Below are 14,923 nucleotides of genomic sequence, written 5' to 3'. Positions count from 1 at the left end.
GTTTTTTCTGCCATGGGGGTCGCGAAAGGTAAGTGATTGGGGATTTTGCTTATCAGCATCATCACTGATCACGGGTACGCAGCAACAGAACGATGGAGGAGAGAGGGGGAGAGAGGGGGAGAGAGAGGAGCGCTAAAAATAGCTACACACAACGATCCGTCCTCCAACTCGATGCGGATGACCCTCCGTGTGTGTACGCTCGCGTGTGTGTACGTGTTTCTCTCTCTCCCTCACGGTGAATTATTCTCATAGCGACTGGAAAAAGAACATCTGTAACGGTTCGCTCTGACCATATCGCGTCGCTCTGTTACGTAACATCTACCCGCGGTTCAATGTTCCCTCTTTTGGGGGATTTCAATCTTCCCTCAAAATAGGTAGTCTCCCTGACTGTGGACTATAAATTGAAGTGTGTTCATGCTACATTTGAAGAGATAGCATAATAGCGAAGGGAAAACAAACCTGAATGGCCATCTTCAGGAAGCTATTTTTTGTTGGCGATTATGAATTACTTAACTATGAAATTGAAAGAAAAACATACAGAAAAACGACTGCAAAATCTTTGCATAATGTGCCATTATTTATAATCAAGTTTTCATTACTTTTCTTTTATGATACATTTCCTTCGATTAGTGCTCCTTTATTCTTTCCCATTACATTTCATCACTTTCCTTTCCAGCTATCCACTTCATTCCCGCCTACAAACGTATACAGATATTTTGCCCGTATATACAATCTAAAAAGATATTGCCATAACATAGATAGGCAAACCTGACCGGATGTAACATTACATTTCAATTGCTAAAGTGTGATCGGATTACCATCCATCAAAAAGAATTTAGAAGACCATCATATTTCTCCCCCACCCTCTTTGATCTCTCTCCCTCTCTTTCCAGTTATCCAATTCTTTGATTGAATAGTATCATTAGTGAAGATCACTTCTCGATGATGCTTTGCCTGTATTATATACATATATATATATATATACATATATATATACATATATATATATATATATATAATGTATATATATATATATATATATATATATATATATATATATATAATGTATATACATTCATCAAACAACATTTAGAAGACCAGCCTATTTTCTCCCTCTCTCTTTCTCTCCCTTTCAATCTTTCTTCTCATCGCATAGATTCCAGTATTTCGCCTGAAGACCGGAAGACCTCATAAATGTTCTATCAAATATACAAATTCCACAAAACAATAGTCTTTCCGGTTAGTGATGAGTTTTCATCATAATTATATCATAACAAATGTAGATAGATGACAAGATAGATTGGCAGATAGATAAATAGATTGACAGACAGATAGATAGATTGACAGATAAATACGTCGGTGTTTTCACGAACCGACGCTATTTCGTTTTTGAGCGAAAATGCAATTCTGAGAAAATCGCGTTTAAAGATCTCACAAGTTTTAGACAACGTTTTCAATGACTTTTCCTGTCTTGTGTGTGAAAATTTTGACAGGGTGATGAGAGTGGAAGTTGTTCTTCCTATCCATAGTGTAATTTTAGTGTGAATCCAAAAAAATTACGATATTTCTGTCTTCAAACTCACTGCGTCGGTTCGTAAATCCATCGTTTCTTGCGCGCACCATAGGTTATGTACTTAAGCGCGGGTCTCACGAACCGACGTAAGTTGTATCACGCCGGTTCGTGAGACCCGCGCTGTAGGGCCTGCACAATAGGTAACGTGCAATACGCGTGTATTTACGAACCGTCGCTATTTCATTTTCGTATGTGTTTACATACAAATACTATTAGGGCTATACCTGCTTATCAACAATAACCTTATTAATTGAAAGTAATTGTCATGTAATGATTGTTGTGATGATTACAATACATTCAGTGATAATTAAGATGACAATACAAGCCAGTTTCTCTTAATTGTTCTAAAAAGCGTGTTGTCATTGTTTTCATCTTCATTTAGTATTGTTATTAGAGCTGTCGTTGATCGTTCCAAAGATTTCTTTGCCCCCCTTTTTTGTGGATATATTATTTAACACTTTTGCATGTGGACATCTATCATTTGGTAATACATGTACTCGGTATATACTGTGTTTCATATTTTTTACTTTTTACTGTTTTTTTTACTTTTTTTAACTTACTTTTTTATTTTTCACATTATTTTTAATTCAAATCCAGTTCACTTCTTTCATAATAATTATGAATGTTTGTTCTAAGATGAAGGATACCGCTAAAAATTGGGAAAAAGACGTGCCAGTCAGTAATAATTACTTGCATTTACTCATCTTTCATACTCATGCACTCTGTTATTTGTGACTTTTACTTTGTCACAATTTTTATCGGTGTCATTATTGTCATTTGGCTCGCATGCGAATTCACTCATAATTCCTCATTTTCCATCTTTCTCTATCCTGCTCAACAGATTCTATGATAGCTGCACTTGATATGAAAACATAAAACTCATCCTGCATGCACTCTTCGAAACTGATAAACTCCTAAAAATACAAAAATATCAACACTATCAGAATTTCAAGCTTCATTTTAAATATATAATAATGGTCATGTTTTATTATGCCTTTTGCAGCAATATATTGAAGAGGTACATTATGTAATCGAAGAAACATAGGTACTAAATAGAATATCAAATTTGAATTATTCAGAGATGAGTAATGACAATGGGAAGGATAACAATTGTGGAAGAGCTCCATAAATCAATAAATATCTAATGGCAAATGGAGATGGAATCAAGATTCAAGAATATGTGTAATTCAAGTTCATTATTATATCAGTTCTTGTGTGTTCACAAAAAGAGGAACACAGTTCGAACATGCACACCAAATCTTACATCGTACATTTACATCTATAGAGTGCGGACGGAACATATACAAGAGAAAGAATAACATTCTCAAATTAACATATCAAGCATAACTATGTATATGAACACACAAAGATGTTGCTGCATATGCATGAAGCTTGAGAGTGCTGCAACACCCATATGTTCAGATAAAAACTTGATGTATATCATACAAAAGAGAAGATGTACTGCATGTACATGTAGTTACACTATTCACAGGACAGTAGAGAAAAAGCAAGAGAGAGAGAAGGAAATGGGTGTCTAAAATAGGTCGATGTAAGGAGTGCCAAGCCAATTAAGTCTCTAATAGAAGTCATACATATATAAGGAAACAAATTAATCACAACATAAATGATCGTGCTCCTGTTAACCAATAATTAGCATCTAAAAATGTGTGTAGGAAGCCCATAATATCAGCCTTTTGCCCCGTAGGCTTGTTACATATGAGAAAAGAGAAATTTTGGCCGACCCCCCCCCCCTCCCTGTGAATCCTTAATCCACCAGTACTATACACACGTTCTGAGAATGTGTCTTAGTACATGTACACTGTACTAGCAAATTCACAAGAGGGGTGGGGAAATTCGGCCAAAATGTGTGTGGCTAAAATAATTCAAAAGAAAGGTCATCAGCAAAACTACGGGGTGGATGCAGACGAATTTTCATGTGATGACTAAAAAAAATGCAGCTAAAGGAAAAAAAAAAGGACGGTGGAGAGTGGCCAAGGCTACTTTGACTCACCCCCCCCCCCCCCCACCAAAAAACAAACAAGCAAACAAACACCACTGTTTTACAGCACCTTTAAAGGACTCTTAATTTTTTGTTTTTTAAAAACAAACGTCTCGAAGTAAAGAATTCCATATTGTAGGCGAAATGTAGACCGATACAGTGTATAAAGTGTCCATCCCAAGCTATTAAAGAAAAAAAAAAACAGATTATGAATATCATTTAAAGTAAGAATTTCAGTGTGTTTAATCATCTTTAGTCGAGTTGCAAATGACATGTACATATTTACTGAGAGCAGTAAACTTCGAAGCGCTCCCAAGCCCTTCTATATTTAATTATTCATGTGTAAAGGTAGTGCCAGGGCACTCCGGTGGTCCAGTGGTTATGACGCTGGTCTAGTAATCCAGAGGTCGTGGGTTCGAATCCCGCTTGGGCTGCCTGTGATTTTTTTTTCACAGCAGCCTACAAACTGCACACTGCAGGTTGCGTGCGTTACTACGGATGGAGACAAATTCATAATCTATTATTTTAATATACAATGTTTGACATCCTTTTTGCAATCACTTTCTTTAATTGTAAATTTAGAGACATAATGAATTATTATTAAAAGAAATCATATTTCTGTATTTTCTTGTGAGTTTGCATGGGAACAAACACGTATCATAATTTACAGTTTTAGTTAAATAAAGAACATCTTATAACAGAACTGTTTAGTGATGGTTGAATAATTATGTCAATTTGTTATAAGTCCTATCAGTTACATGGAGTGCATGTTCCCATGATTTTAAGAATCATACGTGACACATTCAGAGTGGGTTGAAGACAACAAAATAATAAATAAAAGAATAAAGGAGAGTAGAACTTAATCTGATTACAGCATCATCTAATATTGCCAATGTGCACTTAGAAATCTATCAAGATTTATCACAAGGTTATGATTACCACACAAAACCTTCAAGATTTATCATGAAATACATACCAATGAACACTTAGAAAAATCTAACATTCCATATCCACATGAAGCTTTCCTTGATATAAATGTCTCTCTGTAGTGTTATTAAAGTGTAGCAAAATTGTAATTACGACATCACAGAATGGAATGCATTGTTTTCACCTTCAATCTTAGAATCTCCTTTCATGTTTCCACTTTACAATCACATTTCACTGTAGATATACCGTCCTAATGTTGTCGCCCTTCATCCAAATTTCTCCCTTCTATCCTATCTGTAGATTGTCCTCTTTCCTAAGCCATTGTATTCACATTCCTTGATGATCAGCACGATGTTGTATTTTTTTTTTTCTTCTCTGAAACAGTCCAGCTCTTCGCTACTGCATGGCATCAGTCATCTGAAAGAAAAGACAGAAATTAAGAAATTTCGATTAAAATCAAACATCATGATACAAGATACAACTTTCATTTTGAGAAAAAGAAATCAGCCAACTAAACTGTAGTTGTAATTATTTTGCTCTATTTATATTAAACATAAAACAAAATCGTATACAGGATCAAAGAATGTCAAAAAATACTGCTGTTCGTCTTTGATGCATATTCAAATTGTCTCGCCTTTTACATATTTTAATGATGCAAGATCTTATGTCTAGCACTTAGTAAGTCTCATGTAGAAATTAAATTATTATTCACATGAATAAATCTACATGTCCTTGTAAACCAGGCATTGCTTTGAAAAAGCTGAATATTACTAACTGCATTTGGGAAACAGTCTACGACAATCAAACTTGGTTATTATCAGAGACTTTAACATCTTAATTAGGCCTAGACTCTACATTACCATTGTATTCACATCCGTTGATGATGTACACGACCTTGTACTTTTCCTTTTCTTTTCTGAGACAGTCCAGTTCTTCGCTACTACATGGCACAAGTCATCTGAAAGAAAAGAAAGAAATTGAGAACTTTTGATTAAAATCAAACATCATGGTACAAGATACAACTTTAATTTTGAGAAGAAAAAAAAATCAGCCAACAAAACTGAAGATGAAATTATTTTGCTCTATTTATATTAAACATAAAACAAAATGGTAGGCCTATGCAGGATCAAAGAATGGCAAAAAATGCTGCTGTTCGTCTTTGATGCATATTCAAATTGTCTCGTCATTTACACATTTTACTGATGCAAGATATTATGTTTAGCACTTAGTAAGTCTCATGTAGAAATTGAATTATCATTCACATGAATATAAATCTAAATGTACTTGTAAACAAGGCATTGCATTGAAATAGCTGAATATTACTACATGTACCTGCATTTGGGAAACAGTCTATGACAATGAAACCTGTGTCTTATCAGAGACTGTAACATCTTAATTAGACCTAGACTCTACATTATCATTCAGCTTTTAAAGGTGTTAACCATTCACCTATAAAACACTGGCATTGTCATGTGCATCATATTTCTTTGATACTGCACATATTTTCATGAAGTCTGTGCAAGAATGCAAATGAAACACGTCTGCTGTTTGGTATTTATGAAAAAAAAAATCACCAACCCGGAAGTCCTTGGCCTTAGGAATAACACGTGGCGAGTTAGTAGGAATTGACGTTAAAATAGAATAAGAATAGATCTACTAAATAGGCCTTTGCCTCATGACTGTCTGGTCTAATTATAGACTAAGTGAAGTCTAGACCTTTCACTTTTAAGTTACACAGAATTTATATTACTTAGATCTAGACTACATCTAGATCTAGACATCTAATACTATTAGATCTTGGCAACTTTTGTCTTTGTGACACGAAATTAACACGTCACGGATGATATTGCGGCCATATCCAACAAGATGACGGTACCACTATTACTGAATCAGTAAGTTGACATAGATAACTAACATCAACTTGTTAACGTACATTAGAGATGGCACCATATACAATAACCGGTGACACTGACACTGACAGATCTAACGACTACGTTTAGACTAACGTTAAAGAGTTAGACTCGCCATCTCAGTGAGTCAGCCAAAGACAAAGTCAATACAGGGCTAAGTCAGTGTTACTGTTATGTTAGGCCTAACAAACGTTAACGGTTACTCGGTTAGGTTAGGTTTACCAGGACTCAAGAGTCCTGGTTAAATCAGTCGAGGGACATTTCCTAGAAGTCCTTCGATTCCAAGAATAAAAAGGGTGAAAGAACAAAGGGAAAAAAGGAAAGAATAAAGGACAAAAGATTATGTATGGCTGCTGTGGAAATTGACAGCGCTACTGTATCACTATCAATTACGCGTAAATATGTAAACGCCATTTGGTTGGGCCGCATTCACAAGTTCTAGGAAAAAAAGCCCCACCGCTGTGCTTCAAAGGTACTCCACTCGAACTAACGTTAGACATAATGTCACATATCTACACACAGTACGGTACTAGGGCTGAATTCACAAGTATACTATAACACTGCACTGTACAGGAAAGCCACCTAACCTGTAGAGTACTCGTAGTGTTTAGGTAGTATCACTAGACCACACACTGTCATAGATGACATCTACACCAACGCTGCACACTGGCACTGGTCCGACGGTCCCTGACCAGGAAAAATCACTGTTGGACACTGACCAGTAACTTTTTCAGGAATGGACCAGTAAAAATTGGGGGGAAAATGGGTGAACTCTACCTACTATTACCACTAGTCTAGATGTAGATCTAGAGCTAGACTAATAGACTCTGTGTTAATTTGACTTGGTCTTTTAGACTTCAGCTGATCTTAGTTTTAGTAACTGGTATTAAAAGTCTTAACTTAGACTTAATAGTTAGACTTGAAAGTTAAAGTCTAAACGTGTCTACCTTTATTCTTTTAACTCTTCCTTTGAGTTTTACTTTAAGACTTTTTACCTTTTTTTTTAGTTTATGTTTAGTAGGCCTACTTTGTCAATCTCATGATTTCATTTTCAACTCAAGTCAAGGCTTAGCGATGAGTGTCTTCGAGACTTTGACATCTTGTATGTCTTGCACACAGACGTTACGACTACTACAGTACTCAGTAGTCTCAGAAGTAACGACATAAGTTGAAAAGAATCTATTAATAATATGATTTGGGATCTAATTTGAAATTGGATGGCGTTTACAGACTAGGCTTCATAAGCATCACGCGATTGAATACATGGGACTACACTCTACCGCAATTAATGGTTATGGTAGTCCAACTAAAACTGTTATTGTGAGCATGATTTTAATAGGATTAGAGCTTACCATTCACTTCACTCGTGGACAGTGGGCTGGCTTAGGCCGTCATTCATCTTTCAGAAGGTTTGGTTCTCACTCTGAGATCTGGATTAGGGCCAAAACCTAATTCTAGGCCAGTAAGTTGAACAAAGCTCAAAATAATGCAACCGCGACGGTTCGTAAAACCCGCATTGATCTTCACCCTAGCAATTCGGGTTTCACGAACCGGCGTATCTTTACTGCGTCGGTTCGTGAAACCCCTTTTTCTCAATTTCTCGATATTTCGAGTACCGTCGTTTTTTTTCTTTCTTTGATAAAATTAAGAATAATTAATTTTGTGATCTAAAATTTGGGGATTTGGTAGAGTTTTGAAAGCACTTTCATTTGGTACCAATATCTCGATTTTGAAAATTTTCGATTTCCAAACTCCGATGGAGACCTTGGCATAGATGCTAGCATACTGTCGTTGCATCCCGTCGTCGATCTCCCTGCATGCTCCGCTAGCTCCGCTCCGCTGTTGTAAAATGCCTGGTTCATGTGCTGCTTTTGGATGTAAAAACAGGAGAAAAGAAGGGGAGCGGAGTTTCCTTTCACAAGTAACTAAAATTAGGCTACATTTATAGTGTGTGTTAAACAGATTGATTCAAGACAAAAAAAAAGAAAAAGAAAAGAAAAGGTCTTGCAAAATTCGTCAGGGGGCACTCCGCCCTCCCTCAGCCATTCTCGATCTATTGCTACTAATAGATAGCTAATACAGTACATAACTACAACTGTATATGCAAGGTCGGCAAAACGGGGGGGGGGGGGGGCATTTGCCCCATTTCCAAAAAACAAACAAACAAACAAACAATACTCCCCTTTTTAAGTTTAAAAAGTGCTCTTTTCTAAGTGCCCTATTTGGCCTTTGAGCCCCCTCCCCCCCCAAAAAAAAATAAAAATAAAAAAATAAATAAATAAATAAATCGTTCCCCCACCCTTTGCTATACCAGCAGTTAATTTTACGATGGTGATAGTGTGAGAAAAGCTTAGAATACGTAATATATGCCTGGCATTGATATCTTTCTGAAAATAGAATTAGCATCATGGGTCTGATTGGGTTTTTGCATATGGATTTTACCCATACACTTAAGCATCAACCTCTTTAAACCCACCGCGCGCTGCAGTAAATAGCAGTAAAAATGTGTAATTTCCTCCTTTCTTCAACCATATCTTCTGATTCGATCGGCCTAGTTCACCACCGGAAAGAGCATTAGAAAATTTAACTTTTCTTCTTTATGATGATGTAAAAATTAAGATTTTTTGTTGTTCCATTGCACCGTCATTTATTGCTCACTTTTCATTAATTTGGTCAAAATTTCTGTGGTATCGATCTTTCTTACTGAACTCTTCCGACTATATCTAGCGGTTTCTTGCCGGGAGTGGGCTATTTTTCATCACCGGAAAAAGATTGAAGTCCTTCAGGTTATTCTGAACAGTTTGATATATAAAGCATTTCCATTGGATGAATAATACCCCCGTCAAAAGATTAAACCAATTGGGAGCTTTGTCTCATTTTGGGAAGTTTGCTATGAGTTCCGCGGAAACCGGAATTGCACTGATTTACGTGTGTTACGTTGCCCACCGGTTGTGTTGCCTCCTGTCTGGCTCGGGCATAGCCGCAAATTTTGGTAAGTTTAACTTGTTTCTCTTTAATATTATATCATCAAAGTTATACCTGTTTATAAATAAACGTTTGAGGAACATTGTAAAGTATGTTGAGCCTGATGGCATGCACAGAATCGTTAAAAGGGATGATTGAATAAAATCCATAATTCTTTCGGTACGATGTCGTTACACTGAAATCTGCAGGCAGCCAGCGAACCGGGTCGTACCATCCTTGCTCAGGGGAAGTCAAGGGGTTTCAATAACGCGGATCAGCTGGCTGCGCTTACTGGGTACTCTCAGAACTCGTGCATTGCATGCATACAGAAGGAAAATAATTGTATTGAACTGTGTGTGTGTGTGTGTGTGTGTGTGTGCATTTGTATGTCTATATTAATGATTCATCATCTTTCTTAATCTTACTCATTTGATCGATGAACAGGCTTAGACTTAGTCCTAGCAGCGGCGGATCCAGGAATTCCCTAATTCTAGTAGAAACCTCTAAAGCCTAAACTAAAGGGGGGTGGGGCTCACTTTTTTCCATCGTCGGCTGCCATCAGCAGAATCTCCAAAATCATGCTCAGTGGGGGGGGGGGGGGGGGGGGGGGGGGGAACTTTTTTCCCGTCACCGCACACTGACTAGCAAGAGAATCTTGAATGAAAATCATTCTCAATGGGGGGGGGGGGGGGGGGGGGGGGGGATAGGCAACACATTTTCTTTCCGTCATCTGCCATTTTTCTAATTTTTTTTTTTTTTTGCTAAAAAAAAAAAAAAAATCAGAAAAATTAAAGGGGGGCGCGTGCCGTTTGCGCCCCCCTGGATCCGCCACTGGTCCTAGTAACATTGCTGGAGTAAAGTAAGTAAAGTATTTACTGGGGAGGGGGTAAAAAAATGTTTATCCCGGCTTCCCATCCCATGCTAATGATTAAAATTAAGGTAATGTTGGGTCTAACGTTAATTTGGATCGAAGGATTCAACTTGTAAGAGCCTGCACTGACACTGCATTTCCTTTTTTTCTCTCACTTTGGTTTTAAAGAGACTCTGGGTCTGGCTTTCTTTTCTGTTTGTTTGTTTTCTTGTTTTCTTGCATCACTTCAAGGGAATAAAAGGAAATTCATTTGGCTGCAAAGCAAATTTACATGTATGCAAAATAATTACCTAAAAATGCAATTTGAAAAAATTCTGTGTAGCCTATAGATCTACTGTTTTCTCTTCGGCCCCCCAAAAAACCCAACAACAAAAAACACGATTTTAGCCCCAAGCCAAAGGAATTTGAGACAATTTTCTTTTTTTCTTTAAAAGTCATCAATAGACAAAAACAATTTCCTTTTGTTTTATATATCACAGACAGACCTCCACTGCCATCATCCTCTACTGCGGCTCATGATGTTCAGTCGGTGCTCAGCCAGAGACGAAATACTCTGATCAGCCAGGATGTACAAGCGAATGTTCAGTCGACCTGCTGCACAGCAAGATGCTAGAATTATAACTGGTAAAATCACTGCATGAATTTTTTGACTTCTCTGTCACTGTGCTATAAACTTAAAGTATGCACTATATTTTTGTTTCTGTTCATGTTATGAATAGCCAGGCTAGGACTTAAACTGTATAATTTGCTTGGAATAAAAAAAAAAAAAGTCAATAATAGTTTTAGTCATACTGGCAGTTATTGTCATTTCACTTTTGATTTATGCATATGTTGGGGAGACTGGGGAGAAGTGGGACATATTTTCAATTTTATGAATTCTACCCTGTAACTCCCAGAATATTTAGGATAGCCAGCTCCTGTTTACACGTCAAAGACAATGGGTACTGCGGTGTATTGTGCAGTAGTTTTTATTAGGCCTTCGTCTTTCCTCTGTATGTAATCAATGACTTTACAAACTGTTATTTGGGGAATTAGGGGGTGACTTGGGACACCCTGGGGAGAAGTGGGACACTGGCAGGGGTAAAGTGGGACAGTAAGAAACTTATTTGGGAGAAGTGGGACATCGTGGGGAGAAGTTGGACAGGGAGTGCAATAAGAATCGGTGTGTCAGTTTACCCCATTGGTAAAAAATACTAAAAATTAGCTCATAATCAGAGGTTTAGGTATTATCCTAAGAAATTTCGTGAATTCTTTTACACATCTACCAGACCATTATGTAACTCAGGTGTAATACCTCCACAGCCTTGTATGGTATCTGTAAATTTACTTACCATTTCAAGAAGGCAGCAAGACCTGTGAAAAAAGGACACGTTTTTAAATCTAGATGAAGAGTGCTTAGCAACACCTGTTAAGGGATATTTCAAAAGCAGACTGTTCATCAGTTTATTAGTGTTTGAGTTATAGAGCTGTCCCACTGGCTTAGTGCAAAGAGCGCGGCGCGTTAAATGGCGCGTGAAATGGCGCATCAAACGGCGCGTAAAAAATGAATAAAATATAGATTTTTGTGGCATTGCAAAAAGTTTTCTATTTTTCGAGTAATTGCTATTTGCGCTGTTGGTATTTATACATGTCGATCATTATACATATACATATACATATACATATACATTAGCACAGCATAATTATGCCATAGGTATTGCATACACTGTAGCTGATGGGCGGTAGTGGAGCGTTACGGAAAGTCAGCATGACACCGTCAAAGTTACAGACCCAAAGTTAAACGAAATTTGCGGTGAGTAACTTTACTTGTTTTGGAAATTCTATTCTTTTTTGATGAAAACCGCAAAACTAATTCAGTAGATTGTCCTAATCAATTTATTCGGCGTTGATTGATTCTAATCGTCTGTAGTTTTAGGAGCCATTCTGCGCGTGTTTTGGTGAAAATACCAGTGCAGTCCCACATATGGTATTTTATGTTTGCTGGCTAATCGGTCAACTGATTTGCCAGTAGGATAGACCGAATGAAAATCTGTCGGAAATTCACTGGCCTCTTATTTTATAAGGACGTCTGTAATTAATAGGGAAATGAGCGGCCAACCCTATTTAAAACTAGACGATTAGAATCAATCAACGCCGAATAAATTGATTAGGACATTCTATTGAATTAGTTTTGCGGTTTTCACAAGGAAATAAGATATGCAAAACAAGTATTAAAAGCTACTCACCACGAATTTCGTTTAACTTTGGGTCGGTAACTTAGACGATGTCATGTCTATGGCTGTGCTATTAAATGTATGTATACAATGACATGTACTACTTGTTAGAAAAAACATTTCTTACTTTTGATCCTTAATAGTTCGGAAACTATATATCAGATGACACTGTCGTGGATATGAGAAATAGCTTAATAGTGTACAATTTAGTTGGAGGTGATTTGAATACGAAAGCATAAATAGGTTTCAATAAATCCATGATTGATTTTAAAGTTATATTCCAGATTTTGGTCAAATTCTAATTCTCGGTAGAAAACTTGATCTTTAATTACACAGAAAGCAATGTTGTGTATCTGAGTGTGTGCTTACAATGACCTCGAACAATGGACATGGATACCACCTTCATGACCTTTTTCAGAGCTCTGCCGACTAAGCTTCTGGTCTCTTGCTCACAAGCACATGAATGCTTTATTAATGATTTATGTTGGATTGCCCTAGACACTGCTAACCTGAATTCATGGCAAAGGGTAAAATGCACGCACAAAAAAGTAAGCCCTGTTTCCATGTGCTTGCATACCACACGTTTCATTCCAGCTGACAATCATTTTCAAAATTTGTCTCAATGAGGCTATCACTAAATTTGGTATAAGCTTAAAATCTAAAGTTTTTTTAACACAATTGTTTACTAGTAATCTGACAAATTTATAGTTTTTTTTTCGATACCATGAATTCAGACTAGCAGAGCCCAGGGCAAGCCACATGAATTGATAATAAAGTATTTATGTGCCCTGGAGCAAGAGACAAGAAGCCTAGTCGGCAGAGCTCTGAAAAAGTGGTATTCATGTCCATTGTTCAGGGTCATTGTAAGCACACACTCTGACCAAAATCTGGACCCTAACTTTAAAATTAATCATGGATTTAATGAAACCTATTCTTTCATATTCAAATCGACTCCAACTAAATTATTGTACACTATTCAGCTAAATCCATGACAGTGTTATCTGATTTAGTTTTCGAACTATTAAGGATCAAAAGTGGGAAATGTTTTTTTTTTTGTAACACGTAGTGCATGTCATTGTATGAATACCAACAGCGCAAATACCAATTGTTCGGAAAAAAATTGAGCTTTTTGCAACGCGCCGTTTAACGCGCTGATTGACGGGCCATTTAACGCGCCGCGCTTTTTGCACTAAGCCGTCCCACTTCACCTCCTGTTCCACTTCACCTCGGTCTTCATAAAATGTACTAGGGACCATGCACAGAGCCAAAAATTGTGTTCTTTTTGTAAATATTTCTTTCAGGTTATGGATCTGAGAAAGAAGAGGCGTGTGGATTATGCTTCAATTCACGACCATGGCTTTGAAGATGTCAGTGTGAACTTAAATGAACGTCTTAACGAAAAGAAAGACAAATGGTCCACAGCTACGCTATTCCGCTTGGAAGTCCTCGATGAAAGAATATCTGATAAAGGTGATGAAGTTTTAGTCCATTATGTCGGATGGGAAGATAAGTACAATGAATGGAGACTTAAAAGTGAAGTTGTAGATGTGAATGAGGAAAAATCAGATGCTCTGGAACTTGTGAAAAAGGATTTGCTTGTCAAGGTGAAAGAAAACCTCAATATTTCCCGTGTTCAGGACACCGAAGTTACTCTGCATATTCCCATACAAGTAGAAACATTCAATAGGTTTGTGGAGGTCATAAATGGTCATCCAGTCCGTTTGAAAAGGAAAGACATCTTCACAGCTGATTGGGCATCCGTTGCCACATTTCTAGGGACTGATTGGTTTTTTCGCATAGTCAATGCAGCAGGAGACTTTGCTTATGTTGTGGAGAGCACTATACAGATATGGATACATGAAAGAAGGTGCCTGGAACAATATGTTGTAAATGTGGAAACAAAACAACTTGACAAAAAACTACTCCATCGTGGACATCTTCTTGTTTTTCGTTTCGTGAAAGATCGAGGAAACAAGTTTGAACTAGGCAAAGTAGGGGTCACCTTATAAAGCATGGGCTTGTTATCTCATCTGTAACTTCCAAGTAATTCATGTACACATTCGGACAAATTCATATGGTTGTGTAGCTCATTAGGCTTTCAAATTCATATTTAATTGAAACTTTGCCAGATATATCTGAGTTCAAACTGTGACTTTCAAGTAATTCAAGTACACATTCGGACCGATTCATATGGTTGTTTAGCTCATCAAACTTTCAAATTCATATTTAATTGAAACTTTTCCAGATATGCGTGTATCTGAGTTCAAACTGTGTGTGTACAATGATGTAACTTACACTGGTGTTTGAACTGGGTGGAAGTTTTGAAATCTTCCAACTGATTTAGATTTTTGATTGTGTTCATCGCTGACTCATTTTGGTCGATTCAACTTTGGACACACAGTACTTACAGTGAGAATTACACTGCCTGAATTGTGTAAGCTTCAATCTAAAAACCTAAGTTTCCAG

At 37.1% G+C, this 14,923-nt stretch overlaps 1 long non-coding RNA gene across 1 annotated transcript; it reads left to right on the top strand.

Annotated features, from left to right (window-relative positions):
* The first annotated feature begins 9,107 nt into the window (after nucleotides 1–9,107).
* Nucleotides 9,108–13,829, top strand: LOC139723470 (uncharacterized). The gene is made up of 3 exons (XR_011710358.1): nucleotides 9,108–9,401; nucleotides 10,724–10,868; nucleotides 13,759–13,829. It is a non-coding gene; the product is annotated as an uncharacterized lncRNA (long non-coding RNA).
* Nucleotides 13,830–14,923: the final 1,094 nt, after the last annotated feature.

Source organism: Diadema antillarum, unplaced genomic scaffold, assembly GCF_040938485.1.
Source record: "Diadema antillarum isolate AM-2024a unplaced genomic scaffold, OU_Dant_1.0 scf00000014, whole genome shotgun sequence".
NCBI lineage: Eukaryota > Metazoa > Echinodermata > Echinoidea > Diadematoida > Diadematidae > Diadema > Diadema antillarum.
This window is presented reverse-complemented; position numbering and strand designations above follow the sequence as displayed.